We start from the raw sequence: 25,246 nt of genomic DNA on the forward strand, positions 1-25,246 counted from the left end.
TTTCTTTGTAAATCTAATATACCATATAAAAGTTTTTAATAAGTTGAAATCATTGACAATCTCTATGAGCAGACGAATTTAATGGTACGTGTGTACACATTAAAATCTACTACTACAAATGTGGGGGATTTTCCCAGTAATGCATTTTGGGGCCTAATCTACCTGTCACTGCAGTCATTTCTCGTGAAACGGCAGAGTTGAATGTGGTGAACGGTTTTGGTGAGCGCATTCTAATTAATCCTTATTTCAGAAATATAAATAATTTAGGAGCAGAAACTCCTCAACCGCTCGATAACAGATAACATATTTAATACAAATTGAAATCACAGTGTGTAAAATTTGATTGAATTTATGTGCAATCAAACGAAAAATAACCGATTGTTACGAAACAACGAGTGAATGCATGCATTGAAAATACACGATAATAAAAAAATGTAAGAATAGTAAAAGCAAAGAAATTGAGCAGAAAATATGGCGATAGCCGGAGAAAATCCAAATAAAAGAAGTGAATGCTAAACAAAAAATATATTTTTAAGTTATTTGGTGAAATTTTAAAAAGCTGTGTGCTTCTTTCTAGTGTACAAAATCGATTGTAAATCAAATAATACCTCCAATTTATTTTTGGCGTTATAGAAAATAAAAAGAATTGTTTTCTGCGGCGCGTGTGATTAATCAGACTCTTATTTGTATATGTATCTAAATATGTTGGATACTCCTGCGCATAAGAGTCGAATTTGGGTGGACGGATAAACGTTCAGAATTAGTCAGACGGTAAACAGTACGGCCGGTGCCTTCTGTTGAAGCACTTAGCATTCATTGAACAAATTTTTCAATAAATACTTTGTAGTTGTTTAGAATTTTTGGTAGATTATCCCATAATGCATATTTTGAGATGACTATATTAGTAATATAAAACCTAATTGTTTATCGCAGTAATGATTAGACATTGTTAGGGCTCAAGTTAGGAAATGAGATTGATTGAAACTAATTTTTCTTACTGTTAATTTTTTTATATTTTTGATAATTTTTACTAAAATAAGAAGTAGTCCAAAAATATCCTTCTTTAACAAACATACAAATGTATGCATGTACGAATGCAAATACATATACATATGTATATACATACATACATACATATATGCATACTTCTTGTACATACTTCGTCGTGCTGTTTCTCATAAACAAAAGTGCAACCGGTTTTTATTATGATATTTTGTTTTCTATTTTCGTCCCTATTTTCTATTATCGACTAAAATTCGACGTTTAATTGTAGTACGAGGTCTCTGTTGAACAAAAGAGATAAAACACAACAAACCAAAAATCGAAAAATAGTTTAAGAATAAATAAAGCGTTTGGAAAATATCGAGAAATGTAAGTACCAACAATTTGCATATACTCAGTATTTTTTTTGTTTATAACTAAAATATGTGTCTACATACATAAATAAGTACATCTTATAGATACGATTATAAGTATATGCTTAAGACAGAAATTTTGAGTTGATTTTAGATAAAATCTGATTTGGAATGGTATAAACAATATAGTTTGTTTATTTCTAAGCAGAAAAAGATTAAATAATTAAAAAAAAATATGTTTGCTATATGAACAAATTTTAATTTAACTTTAACAAAATTCTTTTTGCCAAATTGGTATTGCAAAAAATAAATAACTTTCAATAATTCCAATAAATATTCAAATTTCCATTTTGTGCCAAATTTCGATTTGCATGGGTAGGCATTTGCTAAAAAGCCAGGTGCGAACAATTGGCATTCTTAAAATAGTTGTCCGACACTCAATCGTTGAGTTCAGCGTTGGTAAAATATAAGCATAAATAGCAACAAACAGTGCTGTGGCGTTAAGCATACAAACCTTTGTATAAATATAATTCATGCATGCAAATACTCTTACCTAAATACATACATATGTCTGTATATACCAATGTATGTAAGTAAGTTTTATGTACCCGTGAGTTCACTTTTATAAATTTAGGTATAATAACAAAAATAATTTGCATGCAACGGTAAAATAAAATAATTATTGATTTGAAAGCGATTGTTCATAATACTTGAATTCGGCTCTAGCGACAATAAAATGTTGGTCAGTAATAATTAATTTTTAGTTGATAAGTCGATCTGACTTCCTTGTGGGTATTGCCAATCGCTACTAAAACTTTCTGAGCAGATTATTGGATGTTTATTAAAGTTCAAATATTAACTTCAACATAAAAATTATTTTGTTTGTGGAAAAATAATGCTATTTCCTTATCTTATCGCGCGTCACATACAACAGTTATCTGACAATACTATCATTTACAGCTTTGCGGTTCTGAAAGAAGTAGAATACAAAAATGTTAGATATAAATATGAAAACAACAAAAACAAAAAAATAAATAAACGCGGTAATTATAAACGCGAATGAAGTCACTAACATTCGCTATTTTTAGCAAACTAGTAACAATCTCAACTGCTGCATCGCTGTTTTGTGTTGTTGTAGCCTTAAGTCATTCTCCACAATGTTTGTGAATGCTTGGCGCTGCCTCTATTAAAATAACAAAAGAAACGCCGTCAGATAATTTAAACTTTTTAAGAGTCCAAGTTGAACTTTTTCGCTGGTTCCTATCTAATGACTGCACAGCGCTTGCTTACCTAAGTAAGAGAGTATCTTTTGTGTGCGGATATTTTTTATTTTGCTTTTCCTTCGCTTAAAGGCTTCGCCTGGGGTTAGGTGTCGCAGACTGCCATGTCAATGTGCCGCTTTTCGCTCTCCCCATTCACAAACGCCACCGGGGCTTGGCATTTATGCATTTGAACTATTGTCAGCTGTGTTTGCTCGTCGCAAATTCACGTGCTGCCCGTGGAAATGTATACCGAACAAAGCGTTAAGCAAACTACCTAAAATCTTTTATTGTGCAGTGCTATGGAGAGTGGTCAACAAACGTTTAAGTTTAATTGATGCATACTAAATGCATTCTAAGACGACGTGCTTTGAAAAAATATCCATAATCAAAAACTTTAATGTTTAAGCTTATAAATTCTAATTATTTAAGTTTTTTGGTTGAATTGCCGACTATAAACATATTTTTTATACTGCGAATAGTTTGTTATCGATTTATAATTGTATTTTTCTTCATTTCGATCTCAGATATTGTTCTCGTTTCCAAAAAACGTCGGAGCCTTAAAGTATATATGATAAGTGTGATAAGCTGAATCGATTTAGCCATGTACATCAGTTTTTGAGATTTCGGTCTGAAATTTTGCAAACGTCCTTTTCTGTTATAAAAACTGCTCATTCTAAATCAAGTTCTTGCATGAAAAACTTTTATATTTGTCGAAATATTTTCACGAATATGCCAGCGATTATACTCCAAGGAATCGCTGCAATCTCCGAACATATTGCTGCGATCGGTTCCATGTATATATACATACATACATATGTAGCTGCCATACAAACTAGCCGATCAAAACCAAAATCAACTCGCCGTGTTTTTATACCCTTTTGTGCTGTAAGAAATGCACCTATGAAGGGTATTATTACTTTATTAATAATTTATTTGATTTTAAATTAAATTTCGCAAATTAAAAAAATTATTGCCCAGTCTGTTAGTTCTTCACATGGTATATTTTTCCTTAACGCCAGCATGTTCCCTTATCTTTTAACGGTATAACTTTGCTTCAGTTTTAACAAATTTCCGCCCGGTTATAATGCAAATCATAATGCTTCAATAATCTTCACCTAGGGTATCACCAGCGTGAATGCAGCAATTTCTTTCATCTCCATATATAAGTACATACAGACACATAGCGTTACATCATACATACATACATATAAATATACATATATGTACACATATACTTGTAACGAGTGAATGCACAATAAATTTAGTTGATTATTAAGCTGCTGTCTGCCCGGCAGATAACCACTTAGTCGTAGCCCAGGCAACGAACGCGTTAGCTCAGCTGCAAAGTTCATGACCGGCACAAAGCGCTCTACTACAACTTATCGCACTATTATTCTGGTGTGAATATGAAAAGAAACAAACAAAACCGATGAAGACAAGGAAAGCGCCCGCTGCAGATAGGTTATACTTTGGCGCATATACACATAAAAAATATGTATGTATGTATGTGCATACGATGCGGCAATAACACGATGTTAATCATTACGACAATGACGAAGGCTCTGAATGAACGGCTGAAAGACTTTGTTTTTTTTTCAGCTGCGACTAAGTTTTATTCCATTGTGTCGAATAATTTAAGCAACCATTGACGGCATGACTCAGAAGCGCTCAGTCCACGGCTAGATGACTTGCATAGCTTTGAGGCGAGTTCAACGTAACTAGCACGCTACACGTTGTCACTTAGTAATTGATTTGAATGCTTATTTACACTCTCCGTTACTAAATTGCTCAGCTGCACGCTTGAATATTTCCAACCACATTACTTGTAATTTAGCAAGCATTACTAAGAGCACCAGACGTATGGCTGAAGTTGCTGCTGATTTTGATGCTGACAGTCAATTGCTGAAAATAATTAAGTGCTGCTCGCTGCGCCAAGTGAGTCAAGGTCAGTCAGAAGCTCTACAGCTTTCACCCCATGCAAGTGAAACGCTTCAGGCGGCTATTTTCTTGAGCACCACATAAAAATAGCATGTAAATATCTGAATTTTTTCTGTATGACACAGCAAGTAGTAGCCGTAGTCACATATCAAAAAGCATAAAAATTGCTTGTGCGTTCGCGTTTGCTATGCGTATCTGGTTGGCGCCTCTACGTCTTGTTGGTATGATGTCATGCATGAATGTGGCTCCAAGTTGACGCTTTGAAAGAAAGGACATGAACATAAAAGAATTGGCTGCACTGGTTGCTCACCCTGCCGACACAAATAGAACGTATTCTCTGATATGTATGTATGTGCGTGTAGTTGTAGTGACGACGAGGTACGAAACCTAAAAAGTTCAATGTATTTTTTGGGCTGCGACACTTTTTATGCTACTAGAAGTTGTAGCGCTGCATTTACTCTAATAAATTCCACTTCATATTTCGCTATTTTCTAAATTTGATAATTGAAGAATTGTTGGTGGCATAAAGTTTGTATTTTTATTCCTCATAATTAATACTGTTAGGTGAGGTGAGTTAAGGCCCATCAGAAAGAAGAAAGCTTTCCATGTCATTTAAGGGGTTATATCCACTTATGATTTTCAAAAAATCGATTTGTTTTGTATATCAAATGTACATACATACATATATTTGAAGTAATTTTTTTCGAAATTTTGAAGTTGATCCGGAAAATAGTTTCGGAGATATGAGCGCATTTGTAAGAATTTTTTAACTTAATATAATCTTCTCACGAAACTTTAGACAGATTTCTTTTTAAGCACTGTTTTCATAGTCGGTGAAGAAAAGTTCTGCGAAGCGGTTGGATTGATGGACTTAAAATACTAAACCCACCTTCTTAGATATACATAAGTATTTGTTTCATAATAATGGAAGGAATACGAAATACTCTTTTTTAATCTAAGCAGCGGAATAAATTCCGATTTCTGTTGGTCGCAAACCGAAGTAAACCTTATCGTATAGAATTTTCCGAACACTACTGTAGGATAACTAATGTAGCGTAAGTATTTACAGTCCAACCATTATGCGATTCTCTTGCCGCCATTATCCACCAACTCCCATGCTAACGAGTTAACAAATTCGTTACACCCCACATAGATCGACGGGCATTTTTCATCGCCATATTTTCCGCCCTATTCTTTTGATGCTTCCATTTGTGTGAGGCATTGTGCACTTTATGCACTGTGACTTGCAGTAATAGCATCGCCAGCGTCAGCAGTGGCGGCAGCGTTTGCACTCTTGGCACCATTTCACTTGAGCATTTCGCGTTCGAACAACAAACCCAGTTTTAAGAGCAGTTTAAGTACATCGAAATATGTACATAAATATGTTTATATGTGCGACTATTTGTGCAACAAACAGCACTCTGTACTTCCTGGCGTCGGCGATATTCAGAAACTTTGTCACAGGCCATTATACAAATTGTTTTTATTTCTTAGTTTACACTTTGCTGCAGAAAAGTTATAGAAATATGAGTAATCCAGCATCACAATTGACACATTTAACAAATAGCCTTACATACATACATATTATTTATGTATACGACTGCAACGAATTTTACATTTGCGACAACTGATTTATAGAAAGAGCACAAACGGTTTTTCGAACCCATAAAACATTCTCTTCTTGTTTGAGTTTAGTGTTTTCTTGATTTTCGAAGTACTATCATAAGCATTTTCTTTGAACAACAGCAGAACACTGACACTAAATGCAATAGCTCTCAAACTGTTGCATGTAGCGATTTTAGTTTTCTATCTTGAACCGTCTTGCCATGAAGCATGTAACACTCAGAAGGAATCGTCGGTGGCCATAACAAATATAAATGGTCGGTGGTACGAGCTGATTAAGCCTGTCCGTCTTTTTGTATATCAACTAGTCCCTCAGTTGTTGAGATATATGTAGCTCTTAAATTATGCGAGCAACCTCTTCTTTCAAGAGCTACTCATAAGTCGGAAACGCTGATATCGGACCAACTGAAGGATAAAAATCAAGTTCCCTTTATTCTGCTTCTTCTTTACTGGCGTAGACATCGCTATAGCCGAGTTAACAACTGTGCGCCAGTCGTTTCGGCTTTTCGCTATTTGGCACCAACTCGAGACACCAAGTGCAACCAGGTCCTTCTCCACCTGATCTCTCCCACATACTGGAAGTCTTCCTCTTTCTCTGCTTCCACCGGAATGCAAAACCTTCAAAGCTGGAGTGTTTCTTTCCATCCGGGCAACATGACCTAGACAGCGCTGCCGGTGTCTTTTGATTTGATGAATTATGGTATGTCAATGTCGTCGCAAAAGGCCATAAATCGTCCGCAAAAGTTTTCTCCTGAACACTCCTAAGGCTGACTTATCAGATGATGTTATTGTCCATGCCTCTGCACCATATAGCACGACGGGGATAATGATGCAGAATTTAGTGTTTATTTGTCGAGAGAGGATTTTACTACTCAGTCCAAAATAGCATCTGTTGGCAAGAGTTATTGTGCGTTGTTGTTGGTGTTATACGAAATTATCGACGACTTCAAAGTTATGATTGTAAATAGTGAAGTGCGAGCCAAGTTGCGAATGCTAAGACTGTTTGTTTGATGAGATGAGATATTTCGTCTTGTTTCACAACCAGACCCATATGCTTCGCTTTCTTATTCAGTCTAGGGATAGCAGAACTAACGGTGCGATTGTTGAAGGCAGTGATATTAATATCATCGGCGTACGCCAGCAGCTGTACACTTTTATAGAAGATTATATCTTCTCTATTTAGCTCTACAGCTTGTACTATTTTCTCCATCAATAGAGTGAAGTAGCCACACGATAGGAGGTCTCCTTGTCTGACACCTCTCTTGAAACCGTCTGGTTTGCAGAGTTTCTTCCCGATCGTGATGAAGACTTTGGTGTTGCTCAACGTCAGTTTACACAGCCGTATTGGCTTTGCAGTTCTTTTTCGTGCTGTCGCCGCTTTAAAATCGACGAATCAAATAATTTGTTGACGGTGGGCTTCAGTATTTCACACACTGCGTTTAATAAGACCTTATATGCGATATGAAGGAGGATTATCCCACGGTAATTGACATATAATGTGGGCTCCTCGTTTTTGTGGATTGGGCAGAGCACACCTAGGTCCCAATCTGACCATATCTGATGCCATATATCATGCACTTTATCAGTTCTTCGCCCCCGTGCTTGAAAATCTCGGCCGGTAATCCATCGGCCCCTGCTGCTTTGTTGTTTTTCAGGCGGGTAATTGCTATTCGAACCTTATCATAGTCAGGAAATGGAACATATATTCCATCGGTGAATTGGATTCGCCTTCTCCAGATGTAATACTTTCACTGGCGTTCATCAGGCTGGAGAAGCGTTCCCGCTATAACTTCAGTATGTTTTCCACATCAGTCACTAGATCACCACTTTGGGTCTTACAAGAGTTTGCTCCAATCTCTTTATTAGAGAAGAGTAGTCTAGCTTCGGTGCAAACGAAGTTAATCGACAGTGCTTACATGACCATCGGACTCTACGATTTCCATTATTTATCCCTATTTTCGGTTATTGGCCTTCCAAAATGTGGGAAATTTATCTGAACATTAGCTGGCTTGTATTTTCGCTTTTATAAGAAGTAAGTTAAAAATGGCGTATTTTCTGTTTGCTGGTTTTCATCCACATCAAACAATACTGAGTCAAGCGATCACAAACTTAATTTTGCTGATAAAAACGTTTTATTTATATAAAAGATTTTCCATTTTTAAGCTTTCATGAACTCTTTACAAAGAGTTGTCTCATTTGACAGTCTCTTCAATTTCTAAGGAATTTCTGGAAATACTCTTTGGCAGCGCAATTTCAAATTTCGTTTATGTTTATGCAAATATAAAGCTCGTATGCCACTAAAAGCGTGCACCAACGCATATGCAAACACATTACGGTAAGGACCAACAAATTGGATTTAAATAAATTAAATGACAAACTCGACAAATATAATAAAATCGTCAGTCTATGATTACCCTCAGTAGCATGACCCACAACATCTGCACTCTTGTTCACCGTCAAGAGTAAAACTCTGCGCTGAGCCACTAATGCGGATTTTATCTAAAATCAGTAAAATGCAGTAAAAGTAATTAGGGCGAACCAAGGCGTAGCGGCACACAGCGCGAGCAACACACGTGTACATATATACATATGTAATTATTTGTATGTATTATGGTAATTTATACACATTAGATAGGTATGTATATGCATAGGTTCATACACTTGTATATATGTAATTGAAAATGTTATGAACAACGTCACAGGCAGCATAAAAGAAGTCACTGAAGCTTGAAAATTTCAAATATGAGCGCAAGTGCAAATGCGAACGCGAGCATTCTCGCAACGAGTACCTTTTGGGCGCCCACGGAGGTGAACATTTGATACAAAAGCTCATGGTACATAACACACACACACACACAGACATACAATGTTTAGATTTATTTATAATATACACATATACACTTATTTATATGCTGACTTCGTTGTTGGTCGAAAAAATGACGGCTGTAATGCATTTCTGTGCAGTTGCATGTTAAATACATATGAACACTGGTTGGCACAATCGTATAGCGTGTTTCAAAGGCGGACAGGTGTTGTGCCGCACGAACGCTGCAGCGCGTGTATAGGCGTATAAGCGACGGCGAGCAGCATGGGAAGAGGTTAATAAGCAGCTGGGTCGAGCCGGCCAGCCTAGCTAGTTGGTCCATTTGTTCATTCATTTATCGAATGGTGAGAAAATGTGTTTTTACAAAGACACCCCTTAACATAACACACACATATACATATACACCTAAGCTTTTATTGGCATTAGATAAATGGTGCCTATGAAAAATGCAACTCTGCACTTGCATGCAAAATCAACTCTAAAATTGTTAACACTCTGACATTTACTGCATCTGTCAATTGATTTTTTGTTTATTGTTGCGCTGTTGTGGCAGAATCTGTGAATGAAATGTAAATCTACACACATAAATGAAATAAAAAATAGCTGTAAATTGTATGCATTTCGATTTAAGCGTATTTCGTTGCATTTAAAAATTTTTCAGTATGATGCATTGATTTAGTCGAAGGTCAATCATCACAGAAGACTATAGTTCTGAAGTCAATTCAATACCAACTTGTTTGAACTTTCATTCGTTTATTATTATCTTGACAATATCCAGAGGTAGGACTGTATAATTATGTTTTTATGAAGGAATGCTACAAAGACTTTAACGAAGTTATTAGAGAATCATTATCGAAACCTGGAAAGTTGTTCTGAAAAGTCTTAACCGGTAGTTGGCGCTAGATAGTTATAACCAAAAATCGTTTTATAACTACCATTTCGGTTCTTATTTGAAAACTATACATTATAATACCGTTTGAAGGGGTATTTTTTTATTATTAAATGGTATAAAAAGATAATTATCCTAAGTTTGAACTTTCAATTCATATAGCACCTACATATTATTATGAGTAAAAAATGGTAAGACTTGTTCATAACTTTAAAATTCTTCATTTATTCTTCAAAATCTATGTTGTTCCCCTCAAATCAATCTCCCTTGGCCACAATACATTTGTGCCAACAATTTTCCCAACCTTCGAAACAGATGTTAAAGTCAATTTCCGAAATAACCTTCAATACCCGTAGGGATTCGCGTTTAATGTCTTCAATTGACTCAAAACGGTTTCTCCGGAGCGGTCGTTTGAGTTTGCTGAACAGCCCGAAGTCAAACGGAGCTAAATCAGGGGAATACGGGAGTTGCGGCATAATATTGGTTGAAAATTTGGCGGAAAACTCACAAAGAATCAATACAGTATGCGACGTTGCATTATCGTGATGCAAAAACCAAGGTTTGTCGACCGTCATTCCGACTTCTTTTTACGAATAGCTTCGCGCAAAGGACGCATAACATTCAAATAGTATTTCTTTTGACAGTTCCTCCACACCTCAGTAATCGGCTTAGCCTCGATTTTTGACTTTCTTTGACGTGGTTTTTTCGAATTCGGATCACTTTTGCCATGATATTTGGCCGATCGATCGTCTGTTTCCGAGTCGTAAGCATAGATCTAAGACTCATCGCCAGAAATAATACGTTTCATGACATCCTGATAATCGGAAAGCATTGTTTCAAAATTGATTTCACTAATCCTTCCGATATTCCAACGATGTCAGTAAAATCTCTGACTATTAATCATCGATTCTCAATCACCAATTCCTTTATTTTATTGACAGTTGATGCTGATGGCCGCCGTATACGTAGTTCGTAGTCAATGCGTTCTCAATCCTTTTTGAATAATTTGTACCAATCAAAAACGCTCAAAATTATCACCGAATTCCTTCTCAAAGATTCTGAACGTTTCGGCACCAGAAATTTGACACACCAAACTTAATGGAACTTCTTTGTTTGACAATTTCACTCATCGTAAAAATCCCCGAATGCATTTTATGTACTTTAGAAAGGCGAAAAAAATTTTTTTTTTAGGAATTGGTTTTCGTGCGAAGTTTAAATTAAAAAGTCTTATTATTTTTTGCTCGAGAGAGGTGGGAGTATATGCTTCGATATCTGACAAATGATCAGGTTCTTTTGGAGAAAAGAACATATTCAAAATGTTACAAACTATAGGACTAGTTTAAGTATGTATACAGAAACATATGGACAGGCAGATGGACCTGCCTAAATCGGCTCAGCTCATTTATATATGCACATTTTTAATTGGGTTTCCGACATTTCCTTCTCTCTGCTACAAACTTCTTGGAAAATTTAATATACACTGTTTAGAGTATAAAAATTGTACTGTTTTAAAGTGTCTTATTTTAAAATTATAATCTTAAAGAAGTATATTCATATTTCAAGAAACCGATTCAACTTCACGTTCGAGTGTGAGTACTGGAAGAACTGCTTTAATAACCCTCTCAAGTACTTGTGATAGTGGAGATAAGGCTGTTAATATTTATTGACGATTGACTTTTATTGCCGAGAGAACTCAAAATATATTATTTTAACACATACATACATGTTTATAAAAGTAGATAAAGCATTTTTCTCATTTTACTCAGTATATAAACTATACAGTTTCATAACATACATTTCTTTTTAGAAAGAAGAAAGTCGTGATTCCTCGACTATGATATGTCGATATTTAAATACAGATATTTCAAGCAATAAATTTGAGAACCTATCAACTATTTTGTTATCTCTTCGGTTCTTCTAGATAATTATTCTTCATGTATGTATAACATTACGAATATACAGATATACTCCCTGATAGATATGCCTTGGGAGCAAAGAAATCGAAATGGGAATCCATATTACTTGCCTACTTTCCTGAAATTAAATACCACTTCTACAAACACATATACATATTTAATTTGTTTTTGCCACATTAAGCCTCACTCCCCTCCTCCACCACACTGCACTCCAATACGATTGTAGCGAAAAAGAAGCATAACGAAAGCGAAAAAACATACAAACAACATAAATAAAACAAAATGCAGCAGAAAACTAACTTTTTATTTGACTTAACGTACTCAAATTTCATTGCATTTGTGATAAGTTCAGTTCCCCTTCGCGCAGCTCTTCGTCCCCTTTCTATCGTTGTCGTGGCTGCGTAGTGTTCGCCATAATATTGGGTGTCGATGTCATGACGCGTTGTTCTTGTTGTTGTGCAGTTCAACTCTCGTCAGTTTTGCTATGAGCGCCGGTGTGATGTTTTGGTCGACTTTGTGCTGAAGTGTTGTTTTTATTGTTATTTGATTTAAAGTGGTGTACTTGGTATTCTCCTGCTGCTGACAATGGCTTTGTCACTTGACTTTGTCTGTGAGTAGGTCTGTCGTTCAATTGAATTCAAGGTCAGAGCGATTTTTTTCAACGTGCTTCAATTTCAACGACGGTGTAACATTGCACGCCGGCGTTGGTAGGGTTAACGAGCGCTAAACAAGGAAGAAGAAGCCTAAACAGAAATCATAAACAAATGCGTGCTGTTGTAAAGTTGTTGGCTCTCACTTTACGTCGGCGCGTGTTAAAATTAAACAGTAAGTGTTGATTAGACGAAGATTTCGACGATTCGTTTACTCTAATTAACAAAGCTTGAGTGCCGAGTGTTGATTGCTTTTATACGCCTCTGTGTTTTGCAAATATATTTGGACCATTTTTATCTTTTTTATTTTTATTTTTTGTTTTTCATATAATTTTTTAAATAAATACTTCTAAATTTGTTTTACATTTTTACTTTTGCATTTTTAACACTTTTCTGACTTTTTTTTCAGATTTCCTCTAAAGTTTAAAAATAAGCTATACCTATATAAGGGTATATCAACTCAAATGCTTTAAAAAGTACACATTTTAAATATTATTTGAGGTAAGTGCACTAAATATAAAACACACAAACAATAAAAACTCTTAGTATGCACATTAGATCGGGTTGATTTACAGACAGACAAAAAACGGAAAAATCACGTCAAGTTCTTTAGAAATCAAAAAAATTTATTCGCCAGTTTCTGAGATATCCGAATGAAATTTAATACACAGGTGCATTTGGATATTCTATTCATCATTTGTCAGAATCGGTCAGATTAAACTACTATACCACATACCTTTCATACAACCGTTTATTCAGATATTTTAACTTCGCTTTTAAAATCAGTGGCTTTAAACTGGTTTTTGGACCATAGTCTGTTTATCAAAGTTGTTCAAAACGATCCGTAGAACATCTCCCGCATACGAGATTTTATGGAAAAAAGACGACCCTCTCTAATGTACATACTCGTATGCTAATTCGTTTGGATGTATGTATGTGTCTTGCAGTACTAAAGAAAGGGCATAGTTTACTGGGTCAATAGCTGTTTAAAACAGCAGCCAATAAATACAGTTTGGCTCTCTCTAAAAGCCAAAGCATAAAAAGTAGAATTGGCTGAGTTGCTTAGTTATTCTTAGAAGGCACGAAGTGCAAATACGAAATGTATTAGTAACGGGTTATCCATTTCCCATCAAATATGCAATAAACTAACTTTGTACACCCAGAAGGAAACGTCGAAGACCCTATATAATGATCAGCGTAACCAGCGGAGTCGATTTAGCTATGTTCGTCTGTCCCTTCTCAGTTTTGGAGATATCAATCTAAGATTTTGTACACATCCTTTTCTTCTGATGAATCTGCTCAATTGTTGGAACCGCCGATATCGGACCACTATTGGATATAGCTGCCATACAAACTGACTAACCAAAATCAAGTCCTTTTATGGAAAACTTTTTTAAATTGGCGATATAGTATCTTGACGAAATTGGGCATATCCACTCTACCATATACATACATACAAGAGTACAATCTCCAAACAAATTGTTAGGTCGGGCCAATGAAAATCAAATCAAGAACTTTGTTGTACAGAAGCTCTTTTATTTGCGAATGTTATTAAAGGATTACAGTAACCGAAGATAACGTTCATTCTGTTTCTGTAATATGTCATGCTAAGTTTGGAAACCATCCTAATTCGTTCTTGGAATCTTCGGATTTCCTAATTTTTTACTTGAATACTATTAATGATTTCGTAAATGTCAACCATTCCGCTTGATATCCCAACTATCGTACTCTTACTTGTGTGTGTTTCACTCTCACTGGGAGTCTTTGCAACATAGCCACTTATGCGGCCAACAATTTACTTAACTCGTATAAAAATACATTCGGATCTGACAACCGATCGCTGACTAAATATCAACGCTTAGCAAGTTGTATGCAACAAAATTGGCAATCGATGCACATCCACCTATACGGTAGAGCCACTGACAGGCACTCACTTAGATCTGGTTGAGTGTATAGTATGTCTGCATGTCCCAAAGTGCTAAACGTTTAATACAAGTACATATGGCAATTTATTTTTAATGTGCTTGCCATGTGTAGGTACAACATTTTTTACTCGCGTATTCGCGCTATTTTTGTTATTTACAGTACTAACTCAATCATACGAACCTGTCGATCCAGCGATTGTCATTTTATTATTTATTTTTATTTAAATATTTATTTATTTTTTTGTTGATGAAAAAGAAGAAACGACTTGGTTCAGCTAAAGAAAAATTAATTATTAATTATGTCTGAAGCCAATGTTGCACTTTTCGCGGCTTCACTGTATTTATCTCGATTTTTGATTATCTATCGTTGCACCTACAGCACAGTGGAAATCACTTTACTTTTAATTGGCCTCCGCGCTTGCGAAGCCAACTGATTGCCGCGAACCACGTCGCGCCCGTGTTCGCGTTGGGCTACTCCTCATGCCTGCTGCTTTGCCTTGATGGCGCTTTCACAGACCGCAAATTCTCAGTTTTACTGGCGGTTGCGGTCGATTAAGTTTCGAAAATTTTCGGCAATTTTCTGCACATAAACGTTTAAAGCATGTAGAAAATTAAAAGCCCTAGACTTTTTTTAAATAATAAAAATAAAAGTGAAAATTTTGTTAATAAATCATTAAACGCGAACACCTTTTGTAGCTAACGAAGCTGTGATTAAAAATGTATAATAATCATGAAAACCTAAAGCAAGCGCGGTGAATTTGAAATTGTGCGTTTATACCTAAAGTTATGTAATTAATGAGAACCAAAAAATTTAAATGAAAAAAAATTGAGTTCTAAAAGGATTAAAACATCTAAATAAATGCAAATTAGGAAAAATTTGGATAAGTTTGTTTTGTAATCTATAAAAGTGAAAAAAATATTTCGTTTAAAATTGTGCGGAATCGCGTATAAATAAAGTGCATTGAAATGATTATGTAATTTGAAAAAGTAAAGAGAGATGTAATAAATAAGAAACTTACTTAAATATATCCGATAACATAATTTAAAATGAAATGAATAAAAGTACTGAGTTCATATACATATGTACATGAAAAAAAAATTAATTTTGACGCAAGATTTGAAACCAAAAAAGCTTAAACTTAAAAAGAGAGTAAAAGAAAAAAGAATAAAAATAGGCACTTGTAGCTTAGCGGCACACCTACATACGTGACCGTCTAAAAAAATACGATTTTCGGAAGTTGTAAAACGAAATACCCTATCAATAGTTTTAAAATGTTTAAGTATGATTAAAACCCAGAAAACAAATTTTTACTGGAGGATATTGTCCATACAATGATTAACAATTTACAAAAAGGCGGAGCTTTTAAAAAAGTTAAATTTTACTCAGAATTTTTGTCTTCATTGACCTGTCAAAACTAAGTTTTTGATCAGATCAAAAAGAACTAGAAGAACTAGCAGGGGTTTCAATAAGAGCGCTACAATTTTTTATAATAACACAAAAACGGATTGGGGTATCAATGAAATTCAGCCAAAAATGAGCCTCTTCGCTGAAGATGATTTTTCAATGAAAATTCGAATAATTTTCAAATTGCTGCTTAGCAACTCGACAATTCTGGTGGTCAATCTGCCTCAGTTCTTGCATTAGATCTTATAAGGATGCAGGCCAAGAACCCCTCTCTACGCTTGAGAACGACGTGTGAGAGCCTGATTCGAGGCTTCCTAAATTGATGCGCTAGCGGCAGCAATATTCTCGACCCTTTTTCTCACTGGCGTAGGAATATTTAGTACTTTGCCTGTGAATTAAAATTTTTCAACTAAACGCTTAATTGTTGATCTGACAGGACGATTATGACGCCCTTAGATTGAACGTAGCGCTTCTAAAAGTTGAGACCACTGACTCCGAATTTCGGTAGTAAATTTTAATAACTTCGACTTGTTGTTGGATCATATATCTTTCCACGATGAAATGGCAAACCTTAAAAATATGGCGTCGTTTGCTCTCACTATCGGCCTACTTTTATAGCGTCTCTATTGAAAACCCCGTTATAAAATGAACACTAAGCAAAAATTGGTGATCAGTTCATTTGTCTTTAGGTAATTATTCAAGAAAATGTGAAAAATATAGTTTTGGGAAAATCGCGTTCAAAGATAAACTGATGGAGCAGATGTCGTTGTTGTTATAGCAGCAGAATTCTGCCGAGTTGACTGTCCTTGTTTGAATAGAAAATCTGGGTCTGTTCCGGTTACGTAGAGCCGACTGCCGTGGGAACGACTGATCCGATAGAGCAGATCGAACTGAGCGGCTACACGTTGTAACTGTAACTCAAAAATTCTTTGGAAATTTTTGTATGTTCATTTTAAATGTATAACCTATCTAAATATGAAATTTTTTTAAACTATAGGCGGTGTGACGTCAAATTATATTTAATTTAAATTAATATAAAATGTAAGCTTCATCTCTGAATTTAATTCCATTCTTTAACATAGTCCAATGTGCCGTTATTTTTAGTTTCCGATTTTTTAATGTTGAAAATTTAAGTTTTAAATTTTATTAGAGAATCGTAAATTATAATAACATTGGCTATTAAGCAGTCTCCACGGCTGTTTCATGGTTCCTTTCGTTGAATACCTGAGTTCGGTCTTCACGGCGCTGCAATAAAAATGTGTGAAAAGTGTAAAATGTTTATTTCATCTATTGATGATGAACGAATTGTGAGCACGCTACAGAAGCAGTAAAATGCAAGTTTTACAAATTTGAAAATAAATATTAACAGAGTTATGATGTTTGGTGTAATAGACTAAAATATAGAAATACAAAAATAGCAAATATATGTTTAACAATTAAAATAAAACTAAAATAAAATCGTAATAATTTTTACAAAGTTTACAATTCTGACTGGCAGCTGGGTGTAGGGTATCAGCTGTATCAATGGAAATTAAATTGTTTTGTTTAACACATTCTTCGCGGGGAATCTGATGAATTTATCGTTGCTTATTTGTTCTTGTTTTTTTCTCGCAATTTCTCGTTGGTGTTGCGTGCAAGTTTGGCAGCTTTTAGAATCACTTACTTCTACTTGGTGCAAAGTGAAAATTAAAAGCGTTGCATGGCTAAAATTAAAAAATGAAAAGTGCGCGAGAAAATGTGTAGTGCGAGCGAAAAATACGCTAACGCAACGTTCCAAGTGCGGGGTAGAGTGTTCGCGTTGATTTTTTGCGGCTAAAAAATAATTTTAAAGAATTGGCTACAAGGCGTTAGTTGCAATTGAAATTAGAACGCGCATTTATGTAATACATAAATAAATTATAATATATATACATGTATGTATGTATGTGTAGATTTAAAGCTGCCAAAAAGACAGCGCTATTATTTTTAGTTTTTCGTTTTTTTCTTCGTTTTTTTTTTTGTTTAAGTAGAAGGCATGTGTGCGTGCTCTTAGCTAATTGACAAGTGAAATATTGAAACAAGATAAAAAAGGAAAACAATTATTTTTACAACACCACAGCATGCGGCAGTGTGCAGCCTTTTATGGGCTGTATTAGCCAGACGGATACTGTTTTTATTTTTTTTTTTGTTTTACTTTAACACAAATAACAACAATGCGCGGCTGATGAACTCTTTTGCCGGCAATAACCTAAAATTGGAACTGCTCACCACCAGCGCTAGCGCATAGACAGGTACATATACTTGTATGGATTTATGGAGGATAAATGTCGACTTATGTACTATACATACATACATATGTACTATATATATTGAATTTTTTTTAAATTAATTTAAAATGTATCATATGATTACAGGCCAAAAGCGAAAATAATAATTAGAACTTTCGTGCGCACATAAAAAATTAGGTCAATAAACATGCTTATATTTACATTGTTGTTGTATCAACAGCTGTTAGGAAGAAATCAATGGTGTGTTTAAAATATGGCCACGTTTTGAAAAATATTTCCCAGCACATTAAATAAATGTGTAACTATAACTTTCTTACTACGAAATAAATTGCATAAATGGCACCATTAAAAAAGTGCATTATTTGCAACAATTTTGTTAAACTTCCCCGAAGTATTTATTCACAATTTCGCAGCTCATTTTCCGCCCGCAACCGCCTTAATGAACCGACTAAGCAGATACTTGCTCGCGCTGAATGTCAGTCAGCAAGCCGATCGGCTCGTAGTTACTCATGAAATTGCTGATCTAATGACACCCACGGGTCTATAATTTGTTTAATTACACTGTAATTCGTCGCGAGATAGCGGCGTGTGTTGTGTGAACCTTTGTATGTAAAAGCGTGTATTTGTGTGATTACTTCATAATTTGTTATTGACGGTAGCAAAATGCAGTCATAGTACATTCTGTTGGACATTTTAATAATTATATATTATGTCTAATGTCTGCCTTATATCAGCAGAGCTTATGGGAATTTTTCAGCTTCGTGCCGTTTTGTTATTGGCTCAATGGCATTCCAGCTGCTAAGCGGGCCAGTTTTGTTCTGCATTCACATTTAATTTGAAATTAGTTTGGATTTTTGCAAGTTTTGCGAAATCGATAAAACGATCCTCAAAATTGAGAAAACGATTCTCAATAAAAACTTTTTACGATCACAGTTTTCAGCATACTGAAAATCCAAAGAAATCTTAATTACCAACTTATATATATTTTAAGACTTCTGTAAGAATTTGGAACTCGATTTGCTAATATGGTTCCTGAGTCACAAGTAAGATTTTCTTTAATTGCCTATAATGGCATTTTTAATGTTCTTATTGGTTTGAAAAATCGAATGACATCTTAATTAGTAACAAAGGCACAATATACCTTAAGGGGTTACATGGGTTTACGGGTTTCAAAAAATCGAATTTTTTATTGTCTTGTTAAATTCTACAACACATCTAGAATATTGTCCAAAATTTTCAATTGAAGTTGTTCCGAGTAACAGGTTCGTTGATACAGCCTTGAAAACTTGTACGCTCGAGGTTAGCTAGGCTAAGTGCGCCGTCTTTGAACGCGTTTTTCTCGAAACTGTGTTTTTGAAGTCGATTGGCAAGATTTCTCGAGAACTACTCAACCGATCTTCATGAAATTTTAAACAGATCTTTGCGATACAATTCTTATAAACCTAAATGAAGAATTATTTTCCGACTACAACTATTTGAAAAAAAAGTAGCGAAATTTTCACTGAATTTTTTTTTTTAATTTTTGCAAAAATTCTATTTTCAGTTTTTTTTCCTTCGTCCAAGTTCTAAGTTAAGGTTTTAACTGAAACACGTATGTTTTCACTTTAGATGATCCTGTAAGGAGTTATACTGCCAACGCAGGCGCATCTTTTTTCCGAGGAGTTACCGGAAATGACGTCGCTTTGGCTGAGTTAAAAATATTTTTTTTTCCAAAAATTTCATAATTTCTTTGTTAGCAATAAAAAATTCTAATAAAATATTTTACTTTTTATATGAGAAAAAAATGTAGAAAAAATGCTGTTTTTTACCCGATGAAACCCGTGTAACCCTTTAATTCGCACTGCAAACCTCGATTAAATTCTAATCACCAACCCATAATTTTTACTATCTTAGATTTTAAATTTCTAAAATTTTCTTAAATTTCCTTTACTTTTGAAAAACCAATTTCTTTAGTTAACGAATATTCTCTTGACATTCCCTTTCTTTTCAAATGAAAATGTGTGTCTGTCAAGAAACTATAAAATGTTTATAGTGGCGCCCGCATATTCATATAAAATTTGTAAACGTTTTTGATACTAAACGCAATCGTACTCGTTTGATAAATTGTTTGTAGATAAGATTTGGCAATGACCAAATTTCAATTTGAGTTTTGCTGCTTTTTTATGTAGCCATTATACATACATATATATATCTACATAAATTGATATACATACATATATACATAAATAAGTCCATTTATAATGTATAAGATATCGATTAACCTTTGAATTGCTTTCAAATTTACTAAATATTCGTTTGAGTTGGCTAAAGTTGAGAAATTATTTATCTTCTTCGGAATTTTTAATAGCTTTCTCATAAATTTTCGTTTTGTTGTTTATATTTCTCTAAAGAAATGATACCAATACAATGTATACATATAAACAACTGTTCCTAGATCTATATACATTAGAGTGATTCAAAAAAAAAAAATTTTTTTTTTTCGTTTGGTACTCGCAAAAATAGGTTCCTAGACACCTCTAAGAAAGCCTCTCCAAACATGAGTTTTTAATTGTAACGGGAAGGTCCTCCTACATACAGTTTTCTATTTTTTCTTATTATCAGATAGAAAAATTTATATCTCGCTTCCAAATACTTAAAAAATATATTGTTCCTTAGATTTTGTAGGAAATTGAATGCTCTACAAAAAAGGTCTATTATGATTTTTTCGTAAACTCAAACGTTTAAAAGATATTAACAGTTAAAGTTTGTTTATTTTTGGGAAAATTTTTTATTTCTTATGAATTTTATAACTCAATGAAAGGAAATTATTATGAATGATGAAACTCACAGTTTTGTAGGAAAGTTACTGCTCTATAAAAATGGTCTTATATGATTTTTCGATTAAGTTAAGCGTTTACGAGATATTCATCGTCAAACATCAATGCATATTAGGGTGGATCAAAAAAAATTTTTTTTTTTTTGAATCACTATAATATACATACATAGCTATGAATCAGGTCTTTGATTAAAGAAGGTGCTTGAGTTTTTGTAAGGCCTTATATTATCTTCAAACAGAATTTTATTTCGGGTTTTCAATGACTATCATTCATAACGCTAACTTACTATACATATATACTCATATGAAAATAAAGATAAAGAACAGATTTGTATGCACAGATAAGTATATAGTATATTTATATACATACATACATATGTAATATCCCAATGGCGACAAGCAGAGCCGCCTTTAAAGCAACAAAGAAATTAAATATTTGCTTGTTGACCGGCCGCCCCGTTTTGTCAATCAACCAACCTTGACCAAAAAACACCACATTTGAAAAGCAATAAACGCACAGTATATATACATACATACATACTGTATATAATTCTGTTGCAGTATATGTGTATCTACGTATGTATACATATGTAGGCAAAGACCAGGCCTTTAATTTTATGAAACCTTCATGCAGATACGCTGGATGGTGGCGAAAGCGCCAAAACACGACTGGCATAATGGGGGAGAGCACGACGCTTGAATGAATGAATCAGCTGAATTTACAGTTATTCATTTACATACATATACATTATTTAATATGTACTTATAGTATACGAGTATGGTACGTATGTATTTTCGAAATTGCCATTTAATATTTTGATTGAAAAATTATTGGTTTCAAACGAGAGCGGAACTATAAGCTTTTTAAAGTAGGAGTAACAGCGTATTTAACTTCCAAATGTTTATATAAATACACTTTCAAATAAGATATGATTATTCGCTTAGTCTAATTCTCTATTTAGTATCTTTAGAAGACTGTCCTCTTTGATCGTCTTAGACCTGTGGCGGAAAGAGAATTCTCCAATTTTTTCAAATTAAATTTCAAATAATTTCCAACAGTTTTTTTCTTAAAAATAAACTTGTGACTGGTTTTTGTAGTCACTAATTAATTTTATTTTTCATTTTGAAAAAAATAACAAGATTTCTAGGAAAAAAATGCCATTAAATGACATTAAATGTCGTCGAGCCTAATTTGCCGCTGCCGTCAAATTTTCGGTAGAGAGCTCTTTAAAGTTTTCATATTTAAATTAATATTGAAAGTTTCTATAAAAGCTAACCTACGAGTACTTGTAAAAGTCATACGTTTTACAACAGTATTTTTCAAAGTTTGAAGAACATAACAGATAATCATTTTCAAGTTGAACGCCAATCTAATTAAAAAATCGATTTTTTGAGCGATCTATTTTAACCATACATGTCTCTTCTTATTCCTAGAAGATGAAAGAACTAATTTTTGATTTTCTAGAAATCAAGTTACATACTCATGCATACATTATTTGTAAAGTTAAAGTACTCGTAGCGAATGTATCGATATATATTCCATATAAAGGATAAACGACCTTTGTTGCGTGGATATGCACGCCTTTCGAGTGGGCTTAGCTTTTTACTGCATTCAAGAAAAAGTGTGAAAAAGCAACAGAACACATGAACATGAAAGAGTTGTTTACAGAGCCCTTTTCCGGTGTCAGAGGAAACGCAAATTGTCTGCCACAAACGATAAAAGGCGGTCGAATGAGTTATGGCGCGAGTGCGCTGGTTTGGTCTGTGTGGGGGATTCGCGTAAAAATCATAGACGTGGATGATGAGGCGACTGCAAGCGTAACATGTCGTACCATGCGCTACATTTGTACAAATGTACATACATATATACATATGTTTACATAGCTATGCTTTTCAATATAAATATAGTGTTGCATTTATTGGCATTTATCGAGAAGTCGGATGGAGTATTGTACTTCGTGCCACACACACGCTGTGCGATTAAAAGGCAAAATTTAGCTTTAAATTCGACATTTGATTTTACTTTTAAATTGCCTCCAACGTATTTATGTTTCTACAAACCTTACGTTACCTGCCGCATTTAGTGTTTGTTTATAGTATATGTATGTATGTATGTAAGTATGTATGTATATATGCATGTGAGTGTGTTTGTATGTTTTTGTTATTTAGCTGGAAGGGAGCTTTTTCATTTCGATTGTTTATAGGAAAATGTTGGCATTGATCGTACGAGTATTATTTTTATTGGGAAAAAAAACTTGCGCTTAGTTTCGTTTATGCCGGTGTTTTAATGTACATGCATACTATGTGTAGGTACATATACATATGTTTTTACACACATATTTATTTATTTTATTGCTTGAATGCATTTGTGAAAGTCACAGTGTAGTGAGCAGCGCCAGCACCGCGACCACGAGTAGTCAATTTGAAAGGGACCCAAAGTCATGTATGTTTACATGTTTAGATACATATATACAGTCAATACATACGTTTATATAAGCACATAGAGCATCCAGAAATACTTTAAGCGCTGAAGGTAATGGAACCAGAATTTTAAATCATGAAAACGCTAAAATAAATTTTATTAATTTTTTTTAATTTTTTTTAAATTTTTTTAACACAATTGTAATCACTAGTCGAGTAGGTGTTGCAATCGTAAGAAAATGTACAGAATTATAGAAAAACCTGCGCTAATCAGCCAAGCTGAAAAGTTGCCTTTTGCGCTCTCAACTGGCTAACCCACCAGTGTCAACGCACAAACTCTGCCCAACAACCACGTTCGCTTTCTGACAGAACTTATTGCGCAGATAAACACACATGAATATAACACCTTGCACTTGGCGTTTCAATAGCTGAAGTTCTGGTTTCTGTCTTTCCACCCACGCGTTTCCATTACATTCCAAAAATATTTTGTAAATAATAACAAAAAATAAATATAGAATAATATTCTTTCGGTGAATGCCAATCAAAATATTATACATACTTGCATATATGGACGGTGCAGACCAAATATACCATTTACATACATACATACATACATATATGGTACAACAAAGGCGGCAGGGAAAACAATAAGTAAACATACAATTTCTGAATTTAATCTCATGACTGAGTTTATTGAAATTTAAAATAATCCTGCTTCATTTTAAATTCCATTTTCTTTAAAAGTTAAGTAAAACTTTTATACCCTGAACATATTTTATTATGTTTACTATGAAATTTGTGTTAGCCAAAAGGAAACGCCGGAAACCTAATGAAATATTTACAATAGTCGATTTAACCCACTGTCTGTATATACGCGAAAGAGTCCACCAGTTTTTGCAAGAAACAGCTTAATTGTTGGCCCCGTCGATATCGGACCACGATTGGGTATAGTAGCTGCCAAATACAAACTGATTAATCAAAGCCAAGCCCTTGTATGAAAATTTTTTTATTTGACAATATCTTCAAGAAATTTTGAATAGGCCATGCCCATGACAACGCTGTAATGCCCGCATAAATTGTTCAGATTGGACCACTATACGATCAAAATAAAAACGTAAATCGTTCAGATCGAACCTATACTACTATTTGCAAAAATAGTAAGACTGTGCGCATAATTTTAAACTCTTAGTTTATTCTTTAAAGTTTATACAGTCCTCCTCAAAGTTATCTCCCTTGGTCTCAATACACTTCCCGCAAACCACGCGTAAACACAAATAGTACTCCTTGTTGACAGTTTGGCCGGTCGGAACGAATTCGGATTCCACCACGTCTCCATAATCAAAGAAAATTGTTAACATAACCTAAATTTTTGACCTGATTTAATGTGTTTCGACCAGGCTGGATGATTCCTTTCCAATCCCACCAAACACTCAGCATAAGCTTTCGAGGCGTCAATTCTGGCTTTGCGAGCATTTGTTGAGCTTCACTACGCTTGGACCATGATCTTTTTCGCATATTATTGTCGTATTTGATCCACTTTTCGTCTCCTGTTACCATTCGCTTCAGAAATGGTTGGATTTCATTGGTTTAAAACCGTTTGACGATGAATGTTACGTTCCTTAGCGATGTCTTGGCTGCTTATGTGACGGTTATGGTCAATCTTTTCCATAATTTTATCCACTTTTTCAACGATAGTTTGACCAGAGCGAGATGCGTCTTTCACATCGAAATTTCCAGAACTGAAACGAGCGAACCATTGTTGTGCTACACGAATTGATACAGCATCGTCTCTGTAAACTGCACAAATTTCATTGGTGGCTTGCCTGGCATTCTTCCCTTTTTATACAAACATTTCAAAACATAGCGAATTTCTCCAATATTTTCACTAATTTTCGAACAGCTGTAACTTTTTTCAACTTCCCCGTATTGAATTATGAAATGGAGCATAAAATCTCA

At 34.4% G+C, this 25,246-nt stretch overlaps 1 protein-coding gene across 7 annotated transcripts in view; it reads left to right on the top strand.

Annotated features, from left to right (window-relative positions):
- Positions 1-185: 185 nt before the first annotated feature.
- Positions 186-25,246, top strand: part of LOC126758779 (F-actin-monooxygenase Mical) — a 92,673-nt gene continuing 67,612 nt past the window's right edge. For 2 of the 7 annotated variants that reach the window (XR_007666885.1, XR_007666891.1), the window contains exons 1-3: positions 226-434; positions 1,274-1,371; positions 12,867-12,958. The gene's annotated coding sequence lies outside the window, so the exon portion shown is untranslated. The other 5 variants (XR_007666888.1, XR_007666886.1, XR_007666887.1 and 2 more) reach the window with 5 other exon arrangements.

This window comes from Bactrocera neohumeralis, chromosome 2, assembly GCF_024586455.1.
Source record: "Bactrocera neohumeralis isolate Rockhampton chromosome 2, APGP_CSIRO_Bneo_wtdbg2-racon-allhic-juicebox.fasta_v2, whole genome shotgun sequence".
NCBI classification, from domain to species: domain Eukaryota; kingdom Metazoa; phylum Arthropoda; class Insecta; order Diptera; family Tephritidae; genus Bactrocera; species Bactrocera neohumeralis.